Below are 12,193 nucleotides of genomic sequence, written 5' to 3'. Positions count from 1 at the left end.
CCAATAGTATTACCCAACACAAAATGCAACGTTGATCCCTTTGATCTGAGTTTTCAAAATAGCATAACTTACATCAGTTTTAGAATAATGTTCATATTATCATTGTATCAACTTATATTATGTAAAACCTCTGCAAATTTACATGTGGTTTATATAAATCAATTTTTTATTTATCGACGTTTTCACACTCTATATTTAGCTGTATAAATTTCTAAAAATTTTGCATCCTTTCTTCAGTAGAATAAATAATACTCCTGTTACTATCTTACATACTGTTCTCATCAGAAAATATTTTTTACACGTCTACAGTTGGATTAATTATGAAGCTCCTGATTGTAAAAGTGTCAATTAAAAATCGGCAACCATGGAAAAAGGAAACTCATTCAATTAACCGAGGAAAACCTAAGCATGTTTCAGGCAGGCTTACAAACAAATGATGTAAAACAACTTTATTCATTAAATAAATGTAATAGGTTATTAAAGTTTAATAGCGAATATATAAGCCTAATCTAAGGCGTTGCAAGCTAACTTGCAATCAAAACTACCTTATTTAAATTTCTTACAACAATGTAAATATATTTATATACTCCTCAAGAAATGTAAGCTCACTTTCAAATGAAAGCTAATTTATAAGTGGTTTGTTATTATTTCAATCTGTGTCATTCGTATTCATCGAAATGTTTCTAAAAGTATTAAATAAATATTATAAATTTTGTTCTTACGTGAGAAAACGTTACTTATGAGAGATGATACATTTATAATGACCTCGATTATAACATTCACTAGGATTCCAGTTATCAGAAATATTGAAGATTAATGGTTGATTGAAAACCCAAGTAAAACGAAAAGTCCCGCTATTTTAGATTATTCCATACTTAAAAAATCTAATTCAGACACAGAGAGATGAAAAATAAGCAATACCCTCACCAGGACTCGAACCACGAACGCCTAGAATACGCGCCAAGCGTTCTGACCATTACACCACGAAGGCACGCTAAGAAGGCGGGAGAAATACCTTATATAATCCCCTCTTTTGAAGGGCGACTGGGGATTAAGGAGCCCAGTCTCCAAATCCTTTGGTAGAGAATCACCATCCACCACTGTTTCAGTTCGGACGGCACCGTAGAGGTATTATGATATTTTAGGAAAGACGTGTAAAATGAGCAAGGCTCTCGCCAGGACTCGAACCAAAGAACTTGTAGGAAGTCCTTACAAGTTCTTTGCTCGAACCACGGACCTCTCGAGTACTCGCCGAACGTTCTGACCATTACACCATGAAGGCATGCTAAAAAGGCGGGAGAAATACCTTATTGAATAACCGATCGCTCAAAGCAAGTTGAAAATGACATAAAAAACTGCAAATTTAGAAATTAAGTATCCCGTTCAATTTTTTTCCTTACGGGAGTCAAACATCTTAGAATTTTATTTTTTCATAACCTGTATAAAACTTCTCCAATTCCTGTTCATAGGAACCAGGAGATCGCATTAGAAGTTACATTTCGTTATTTTTCTAAAAAAAATTTTTTTTAATTTGGTATTAACAAAACATGAGCATTTTCGTCATTTAAAACACTTTTGTAATTGGAGTATGACTAACGATTGCGAAAATGAATTATAGGTAAGGACGTTTAATCCAGGTAAGGGGATGGCTATATATATATATATAATATAGCAAATGTGTGTATATGTATATATATATACATACATTTGCTACTGTCGATTAGAATAAAAGAGAGAGGTGCACAACTAGATGCCATAGCAGTCCCAATAGACACACTTTCAACATTTTGCCGCTAGACATTAATTGTTATGCAAGATGCACACGTAGGTACGTACAGACGCCACGACGAAATCCCTTTTGAACTTATTTTACAGTCTCTTTTGGAAACAAGAGTCCTATATTCTGTGCGTACGTACAGTCGTCACATAAAAAAATCATCCAGATGGATACGGAAGAGGTGGAAATGGATATTTCCATTAAAATATGATACCCGAAATTTCTCGCGATTACAGTACTTCTTTACATCGTAAAAGGAAATAATAATAAACAGCCAAATGTATTTAATAACTTTATTTATTGTTTAAATTAACCAATTCTAATTAATATCAAATTTAGGCCACTTTTCATACCTCAATGAACGAAAAGTTGCCGAATATTTCCTAAAGGGGATGTAGATGGGATATAAAAGTAAGAAAATTGAGTGTTTACGTTTTTGTTTTTAGTACATTGATTTTTGGTCAGCAAGTACATATAATAATTTTCAGAAGCGAAAATGCACATTTTAGTTATTTAGTTTAACATTTAGTTACAACTCGCTACTATTGATTTTTTGTGTTATACAAAAACAAATCTTTTTGCGTATATTTTATCGTTTTGAGTTGTCTGTGTTTGTTTGTTTTTTAAAAAAATTGTTACATATAACAAAATTACAATGAAATAAGCAAATATCCCTTAATACAAATATTAATTATCTTAATAAATAAATTAAGAAACTTCCCGTTGCCTTATCTCAACAAACGCCCAGTATCCAAGAGAAACATTAAATTTAAAAACTGCACATAATGATCGCCCTCATTTTTCCAAATGGCAACAATGCTGATTTTCAACAGTCAGTAGTCCAGTGTACAATTAATTGAATGAAAAACTGTTGCCATACCACATTTTAAAAGAATGAAACTATTTAAATTGATGCGATAAAATCGAAAAGATAAAATTTTAAAAAATCTTATTAGAATTTTGAAAAATTAGCTTCCAGATGCACTGGTTCTTGTGTAGATGCACCTACATACCAAATTTCGTAGCCCTGGGTCTATTATCTCACGCTCAGCACGAACGAAAGAGACACAGACTCTTTCTTTTATTATATGTAGAGAAGACATGATCTCAGAAATTTTGGTTCCTTTGGAGAGATGGTTGTCGGCAGAGATTTTATTCTATTTAAAGCCTGTTCTGGTCATTTCAATATATAGTTCGAAAGCGTTCTGCTGAATCTGAACCTTTAGCATCAATATGCGTACTTTTAGTTAAAATGAAGTTGCATGGAATCTGATTTATATCTCGGTAACATTCATCATTAACTATTAATAATACAATCACCATACTTTAATAATATAATCTCTTTCGACTTGATTTAAAATCACTCTTATTAATCTCAACAAGCTGTAGTTATTTCACTCTTTATGAGTGACATCTGCTATATAAGTTACAGTTGTTTCATTTGTTACATTTATTTTCAAGCAGGGAAATTGATAAAGTAATTTTATCTACTTTAAATATGTAAAATAGCCGCCTAGTTGGTATAGTGGTTGGTGACCCTGACTGCTGTAGCGATGGCCCCGCGTTCGAATCCTGGAGGAGGCATGGTTGTAACTGTTCGTCCCTTCACAGTAAGCAACGGTGGCCGCCTATTAGGTGCTTCCTAATGAAATGGTCATAATGAATGATCATAATGAAATGACCACCATTTCTGGCCTTTGTAACGGCGCAAGGCTACTATTAAATAAAGCGCCCGCCCATTAAAAATATATATGTAAAATGTCTTAGTGAAAAATAATCAGGATAATTCTTTTCGTCATGAAAGATGGAATATAATAAAACTGCGGCAACTCAATAAACTACCCTAAATCACAAACTGTCTCTAATGAACCTTTCAAACTGTAACGGCAAATTGTTCATACGGGCAACAGCTTACGTCTTAGTAATATTTTCATGACTTTCAGCGCAAGAAAATATTAATATCATATTATTTTCTGTTTAAACAAGGGCTTCCATACAAGGATTTCAGTGCTATTTATATAAAACCATTATTGTAACAGTTATTAATTACCTTCAAACGCTTTCGGTTAAAGGTAAAAAAAATAACGAAATCATAGTTCGAAGATGACAAAACCGATTTAGGTAGCCACAGGCGAAAAGCTTTCCAGATTTATAATGAAAACGCAGATACAGTAAAACAAGCGACTTCGAAATCTGATTACCTATGATGATGAATTTTACCAATTAATTTTCAATGAGTTTTTAACCAAAAGTAAATTGTCTATTTAAGCAAAGATTTGAACATATTTTACAGGGATGAAACTAATCTATAAACTTTTTGACCTACACTAATCGGCCATGATACGTATGTGATGCAATCTTGTTTACAAGTCTTAACTATTGACCGTACCTTAAAGCCACTCTAGTCCAAGGTCGACCGGTGCGTCTGTGAAAAGAGCAGACAGGATAAAATTTCACTCTCACTACAGAAGATCATAGACGTAAGTATTTTATTTTGTACATCGATCTGGAATGCGGTTTTAAATTACTCGATGATACAGAAGTTTCACTTTCTGTTTCTGTTACATGCCCTGGTTGTTTATATTCTTTAGTGTTGTAAGGTGAGCAGTCTTAGTGTGAATGAAATCCCACTGAAGAATTGTTCTTTGGGCACTCCAAATTTTGTAAATGAAGGCATGTATGTTTTTCGCATTGTGAAAAAACAACGGTACCTACAGCCATCAAATTTTGAATAACGTAATCCTCCACCTGAAGACTGGCACCTGAAAACCCAAATTTTGAATTTCGAATTTGTTTTATTATCCATTTCATATTCTGTAAAATTTTAATGAATTTTTGATTAAAAATCTCAACTATTTTAAATCGAGCAATGGCAACACTATACAGAAAAAACACTTTTATCTCCAGCGCGCGAGACTGTCTGTCAGAAATTCTAAAAATACGCTGTTTTTAAATATTTTGTAACTTTGTTGTTGAATGGAATTTTATGTCGTTTAGGTGCGAAGAACATGATGTTTGATAAATAAAGGTAACACACTAAAAATGTTTAAAAAATGTCCCTTTTCGCGTGTTTCAGATTTTAGATATATATATTTTTTGTATTTTGTTCAAATGATGATTTTCACTTTTTCCATACTTTGATACTTTTCTGTATGATACTACTTTGCCATTTTACGTTCAAAAATTAAATGCAAAACAAAAAGCCGCAGCTTTTAAAATCGAAATTCTTTTCTTTTAAATTCTTGTTTAAAATTTTATTCAACAGTAAAACATTTCCTCTTAGGATTTGATAACAGCAATATTTATTCTTATTTATGAAGAGAAATATTTGTACTTTTTTATTTTTCTATATTTATTTATTTAATAATATTGAAGATTTTCAATGGTAAAATCTTCTGTGAAATGTCATAGATTAATCTAGAGTTTGCAATCACTTGCGTTTGTCAAATTCTACTCGTATTATTTTATTCATTTAAATATTCTTCAGCTGAAAAATTTTAATTATACGCTTGTTCTGTTCTTCTACGTCAACGTAAATTACAGCAAAATTGAATGTCTTCAAAAATGAATGTCTTATATTTTCTTGAATATGAATTTGATTTCATAATTAACTTTGTTTAAGCTTTCAGATAATATAATAAATATTTTGTTTGTTGCTTCAGACGTTCTGTTTCATACTCGAAAAGTTTATTTGCAATTTTTATTCACCAGTTTGATTACTATATTAAACTTTGTCATAGCATTTTATTTTTATCGATTATTTAGAAACTTTGTGCATCATTTCACTGTACCAACATTATATTCCTAACAAATAATTTAATGTTTTTTGCCTGTATTCTGGTTTTCTTAGAGTTCTGTATGTTCTGGCTTATTTGTTTTACTTCGGGAGTTAAATTATTACGAAGGTAGCATAAATTTCCTTAATTTTTAGTGCAATGGAAACGAAATCACTCCTGAAGAAGTAGAACGGAGAACATTTCTCCAGCTGCTTTTCGGATGAATAAAATAAAGGATACATTTCAAGAACATAAGCAAAACGTGATCTATTTAAAATGCAGCAACATCTATTCATATGCATACTAAAGATGCCGGTGTAAACTCGAAAAACTACTGAAAACAGTTAAGTCTCGAGCAGAACAGACGGAAATACCATGCTTATAAATAGAGTACTAAGCATTATTTATCACTTGAGGTTAGGAGCAAATGTTAAATTGTTGCTAGCAGATTAAGAACTTATTTTCTCTTGGAAAAAATTTAATAGTTTCCTCAAATTGATTGATGATGTATTTGTTATTTCTTGCATAGAAATAATAACCGGTTAGGTTTCGAATTCATGCATTTCAGCTCAGACTTTTGCTTGCTTAATGGATTATTACCGTATTATTTGGCAAGAAATGAAGATAAGTTCTGTTTTAATATACGTTTTAACCTTTAAAACCTATCCTCTAAAACATAAATGTCAGTTTCTATTATATTTTTTGGAAGCTTCTAAAGATATTAGATATTTTTGGAAGCAGGAGAGATGAAAAATTAGCAATACCCTCGCCGGGACTTGAACCACGGACCTCTCGAATACGCGTCGAGCGTGCTGAACACTACACCACGAAGGCATGCTAAAAAGGCGGGAGAAATGCCTTATATACTTCTTCTTTTAAAGAGCGACTGGGATCTTAGGGGACCCAATCGCCAAATCCTGGTGACGAAGAATTATCATTCCCCACCTTTTAGTCCGGGCGCCACTATAGAGACATTAGGTATTTATGAAGCAGGAGATATGAAAAATGAACAATGTTCTCGAACTACGGACATCTCGAATGCGCGTTGAGCGTGCTGACCACTACAGTACGAAAGCATGCTAAGAAGAAATACCTTATAAGCTAATGTAATTGTTTCAAAACTTTTGGGATCAGAACTCATTTATTATGCTTGTTTCACTAGATTATGCTTGTTTTGCTTCAGAGTTGGTTCTACCGTTGTTACATCCAGAAAATATAAGTATATATTTTTTAAAGATGCAATTTTTTTTTCGTATGGCGTCTAAGTGATGATAATGTAAACTATATTACAAATATCTTTTCATTTCAGTAGCCAGTTCTCTCATGCTTGAAAATATTTTTTATAAGTTTTTAATTCTGTAAACGTAAGATTCTTTGAAAATATTCATCTTCAAGCAGCTATTATAAGTAAACTGTTACTCTCAGAAAATCGACAAATCGGTCCCTCCAACATTTGTTTCTTTAAAAAAATAAAAATAATAATAATAATAAACAAAAAATAAAAACAACAAACAAAATAAACATAAAGATAAAAAACGTTTCCAAAATCCAGTTGCAAAATTATGCTTTATAAGTCTAATTATTAGTGTCGTTCTGACAATAATGAGAAAAAAAGCCGCAAAGAAAATTGCTCGCAATCTGGAAATTGTAGATGAATTTCATTATATATGCTAGTAAGAAAAATAGCAATATAAATAGGTGCTAAACGACTAAAGATTTCTTTCTATCAATACAAGCAGTCCCGAAAACTGTGCACAAACGTTTGCTGATCATAAATTCAATATTTATTAATGGATGCTTTAGTTTTTAAATTGAAAAGAATATGCAAAAATCGACAAGATTTTTTATCAATACTGGTTTTTAAATGTAATCTAATCACCCCAAACATCCTTTCTAAGAAATTGTTGCCATTTGCCATATGCCACTTACAAAGCTAATCTCTTCAATATCAGTTTCTTCAATGACAGCATGGATTTTGAAATATAACTCTTCTAATGATAATGTTTCAGATTGCGATGGGTCTGTTAATTTTGAAATCCCTATCTCACGATCCTCTTGTCTCACAGTTAAGGATGCTTCCGAATTATAAGGTTTAAAGGATGCTTCCGAATTATTTCAGAAGTGTTGGACCTAGATTTATCACCACGTGGATTTGTTCGATTGTGCTCTTTAAACTGGGTAGAATGTAAAGAATTATTGAATTCCTTTCCTCTTGCTGTTACAGTGAAAGTGACTTATTTATTGCGAATTCTGGTAAGGGCAAAGTTGATTTTCCCCTTCCTGCTCCGAAATGCCTTAGAGTTTTTATAACTTTTCCTCTAATTTTTCTCGATTTGCGGCACTCTCTGTTGTTCGCTACCTTCCAAAACGTTTCTGTAGATGTGCTGAACAGTTCCACCTCCTTTTAATTTTTTTTTTTTTTTTTTTATTCGAGGAATGGAACACATGCGATTTTTTTTTTCAAATACAGGATACTTTATTCTCAGCTGTTCTGCATTTTAATTGCATTTTTAAACTTCCATTAGTATTTTAGTATAAGCCCCCATCAGTGATCGAGTGGTTAAGACTGCTAAATGCTGTCACTTCGACCTGGATGTTAATTCAGACGAAATAACCATGCTGTCTGCCCAGCTGGCTTTTTATAATTTTCTCCGTATATAATGTGGCAACGAGCGAGTTTGCCTCAGAAAATCCTCCACGAAGGAATCCCTTCCATTAGATGGGTAGCCCTTGCGGACTTTGCCATAATAACCCAAATTTTGGGGTAACCTTTCTTTGTTTGAAGCCTAGTCGAATTCCATTCGTTATTTCCAATCAGTTAAGCCAAAGAGAAGAAACAATTAAGTGAATTATCAGCTGTTAAAATGTGTATAAATGTTGGTCAAGATTATATGAACCCTTATTGTATGAAGAGAATATTCCTTACTAAAATATATAAAAAATAACCCAAGAACAATACCTCTTATCCTGACCTCCAGTTTTTCCTATGGAATGTTCGAAAAATAGAAACATGAAGTCCTAAATATGTGTATGCATAAAGAACTATATATATAGGTAATTCTTTACACAGTACACGTATTACGGATTGTATCTTGTAAGTAAAAGGAGGGATACGGCAACTTCAAGTTGATTCTGGCAAAGAACTATTATATCAGTCGATCTTTCACATTTTTGCAGCCAGATTGTGTATTAGCCAACTTGCTACACTCAATCCCTTATTCGCTTTCAAATCGTTATTTATATTCTGAGGTTAGTTGGTTTTTCAATATGACCGGTCTACGCAAGCCAATTTGCCATTTTATTCCTTTCACATCCACGCCAACACTGTTTGTACTAAACTTTTAGACTCCATAAACTTCACTTTCTTCGGATTTACTCACATAACATTCAAGAGCGAATTCCCCTCTTTTTCAAAAATCCTCCAATCCTCCGCTTTCTTTAAAAAAAAAAAAAAAAAAAAAAAAAAAAACTTCGTGAAACTATTCTAATTTTTTTGTCACGTATCTATCACTCATAGGTTTAGACAAAACGCGAAAGAAAGCATATAATGAGATATATCCGGTATACTCGTAATAAGCTTTACTAAAAGCATGAGAAAATACAGAGCGGATAAGAATAAAATAAAAACCTACTTTCCATATCATTATTCTCATAAAAGGGAAAGATTTGCATTATAAACGATTGATAATAGGTACATAACATTATTCAAATTACCAATCATCACAGCGCTCGTAAAAATATGGTATCTAGAAATTATCTGCAGATTTTAGTATAACAGCAAAATCTTCGCATGATGATATCTCCTGAATACTGCGAGATATACTTTATCTTTTGGTTAATAAAATTTCAATGTTTTATAAGCTGCTTGAAGTATGTCATCGTTATTTATTTTATTAAGATGCCATTCTGATGCCAATGTAATGCTCAAGCTGAATGGCACACTGAGTAATACTGGAAGCATTCTCCCAACACAAAGTCAGTATAACTTATTAGACCTTTGGCAGCAGAAAAACCGAAAAATCAGACATGTCTACTCCGGAAGTCGAACTCCTGATCTTCTGTATGGTAGCTTGACATGCTACCGCTAACACCACGAAAGGATGCAATGAAGATGGACAAAATTTCATGTAAATCTACACAGCGTTCGTGAAAGGACTCAATGCAATCATACGTTATCGCAGAAGTTACGAAATTGGACGCGTTGAAGCAAATTCGAAGATCAGCACGTGTGCGTTAGGCGCCAGTTAAACGCGATACTTTTTCGATGATATTATGAGCACCAAGTCTGTATCTATTTTGTTACAGTATCTTAAAAGTTTCGCATCCAGGTGGCTTTCAGTGACGCGTCGACACTTGTACTTGGCAACTGTAGCAAAAAGAAGACAACAACGCTTTCATTGCGTACGTATTGTGAAAAGATGAATGATGCTTCACACGTGATGGTGTCTTCATCGTTACAATAGCAGCATAATAACATCGTTATATAGTGCAGTTTTCATTTAGTCCTCCAACAAAGGTCGGCTAATCTGTAAGTGTGCAGGTCGGCGTACTGAGAAATCTCGTCTTATCGGATCACATATGCTGGCTTAGTTGCTTACCATATGCTTAGTATTTCTCAGCTATGTGTTAATTTCTTCTAGATCGTGCTGTCTTCGACAATACGTGACCTTTAAAAAATGGTAAACCGTCAAATTTCGCTTTCCGTAAGTGACTGGTAGGATGCTGAAATTTCAGCTCTAGCAAGGTGTCCAGTCGTGTAGTTTCCACGATCACCGGACAAGATACATTTGAATTTCTTCCTCGGGACATCTGAAGAAACTGGTGTATCGAACCTTAGTTTCTATTCAAAATTAGAATATAAACTGGTGTATCGAACCTTAGTTTCTTTAAAAAGACTCGTCTGTGCATCATCTGCTTTTGTAGGCACCATATTGCTTAAACTGAGCTCTATCATCTGTTTTGGTCATTCAGATTTTGGTCATTTATCATTCACATTTTGGTCGAAAACTACTATTTGGATCACTGAAATACGGCTTTTGGATCATATTTTATTCACTCAGACTGGAGAATCACAAACTTCAGATTTTATATGGTTGGTTTGGTTTGGTTTATTAGGTTACGGCAAAGCACTCGAGGGCTATCTGCTTACAGATTTCATATGATCTTGATGAAATACCTCCTATAGAACTGTAAAGAATATTGCCTGTAAGAAGTTTACTAGCGGCAGAGCTGGTAGGCTTCTTACAAGCAGTATATCCTGGTATACATGGGAAATAAAAGCAGCGATATACGCTGAAACCTGATAATTCAGCTCGAGTTCAAATCCCAACGAACTATTCTTTTTAGGGTTATAACGACGCATATAAGACACGATTAACAACCAAAGGTGGTTTTGTTGATAAAGGCAAAGCACAATAGGACTATCTGCCTAAGGGGAGGTATGCCTTCTCGGAGGACTTTCTAAGGAAAACTGGCTTGTAACACGTTACAAAAACACAAAAACGGCCATGCAGTCAGTCCGTTCGCCTGGAACTGAACCCAGGTCGGAACTATCAGTATACAACACTTTTACCGCTATGTCTTTGATGGGCTTCTATCAGCCAAAGGAAGACATGCCTTTGTGGCGGACGGTTTACGGGAAACTTCTTTGTATCCACGCAGCACATGGAGCAAGGGGTGAAAACTCCCATTCAGCTAGCTCGTTTGCTGCGATATGAACCTGGGTCGAATTTCAAGTGTTCAGTCTCCACGAAGACATTCCTCCAGATATCTTTCGGGTGCTTTGCCAATATCTAAATAATTTTAATCCTACCTCTAAGAAATATTAAATAATCTTATAATTGTTTTCTCAAAAGTATTTATTTTACCCTTACTAAAGAGGTGCAATACCTTAATCTTTCTTCGCTTCCTGCGGATCCTCACCTATGGCCGAGTGGCGAAGGCCACTGAGTACTGGCAGCTAGACCTGGGTTAGATCCCACACGAACGAGCTAGCTGCATGGTTATTTTTGTCGTATTCCTCATGTGTAAGATAAATATGATCCAGCTTCTCTTAGAAAATATTCCACGAAGGCATACCTCTTTTTAAATTGCTAGCTCTCGTATGTTTTGCCATATTCCAATAACCATATTCTCTAGCTACGAAATATTTAATTTATTAGCACTAATTAAGTACAGTACATTTTCTGAATCCCTGTAACTAAATCCAAGAAGGAAAAAAACAAAGAATTTGTGGAAAGCTCTGATACGTATATGCGTATAAATATTCTGCAGCTTTTTTTATTTTAATTCGATACACATGCGCACATAACTGATAAACTGAATCAAAATAATTAAGCAATCCTTTTTTCCCAAAAAACATCTGTTTGTAATTTCCATTACGTATTTTTTCAGACTCCTGATTGATTTAATACCTAATGCACTGAGCATGCATTTTTTTTAATTTACAAAGAAGCATTATTTCGATATTTATCTGTAATGAAGCTACTTTAAAAAAAATATACCTTTAAAGCGTTTGCAAAGTATATTCAGGTACCAATGCATCTGACACTCATTTAGTTATTTCATCATTTACAAATGGAATTGAAGCGAAGAAATATTTTTCTTCTAAGTGCATCTTTGTTAATTTCTCCAAAATGTA

General features: G+C 33.6%; 1 protein-coding gene and 1 long non-coding RNA gene across 5 annotated transcripts in view; one reads left to right on the top strand and one right to left on the bottom strand.

Annotated features, from left to right (window-relative positions):
* LOC118186063 (fatty acid hydroxylase domain-containing protein 2-like) overlaps positions 1-12,193 on the top strand; it is a 181,559-nt gene that overhangs the window by 123,833 nt on the left and 45,533 nt on the right. Inside the window, exon 1 of one of the 4 annotated variants that reach the window (XM_085817471.1) lies at positions 4,107-4,257. The exons of 2 other annotated variants lie outside the window; for them this stretch is intronic. The gene's annotated coding sequence lies outside the window, so the exon portion shown is untranslated. Of the gene's footprint in view, positions 1-4,106; positions 4,258-12,193 lie in introns of those variants that run through there. One more of the 4 variants, XM_035356054.2, reaches the window with a different exon arrangement.
* Positions 1-12,193, bottom strand: part of LOC146997366 (uncharacterized) — a 178,821-nt gene that overhangs the window by 125,171 nt on the left and 41,457 nt on the right. The window lies entirely within an intron of this gene.

Source organism: Stegodyphus dumicola, chromosome 5, assembly GCF_044657685.1.
Source record: "Stegodyphus dumicola isolate Sdum_Otavi_A_Nest chromosome 5, ASM4465768v1".
NCBI classification, from domain to species: Eukaryota; Metazoa; Arthropoda; class Arachnida; order Araneae; family Eresidae; genus Stegodyphus; species Stegodyphus dumicola.
This window is presented reverse-complemented; position numbering and strand designations above follow the sequence as displayed.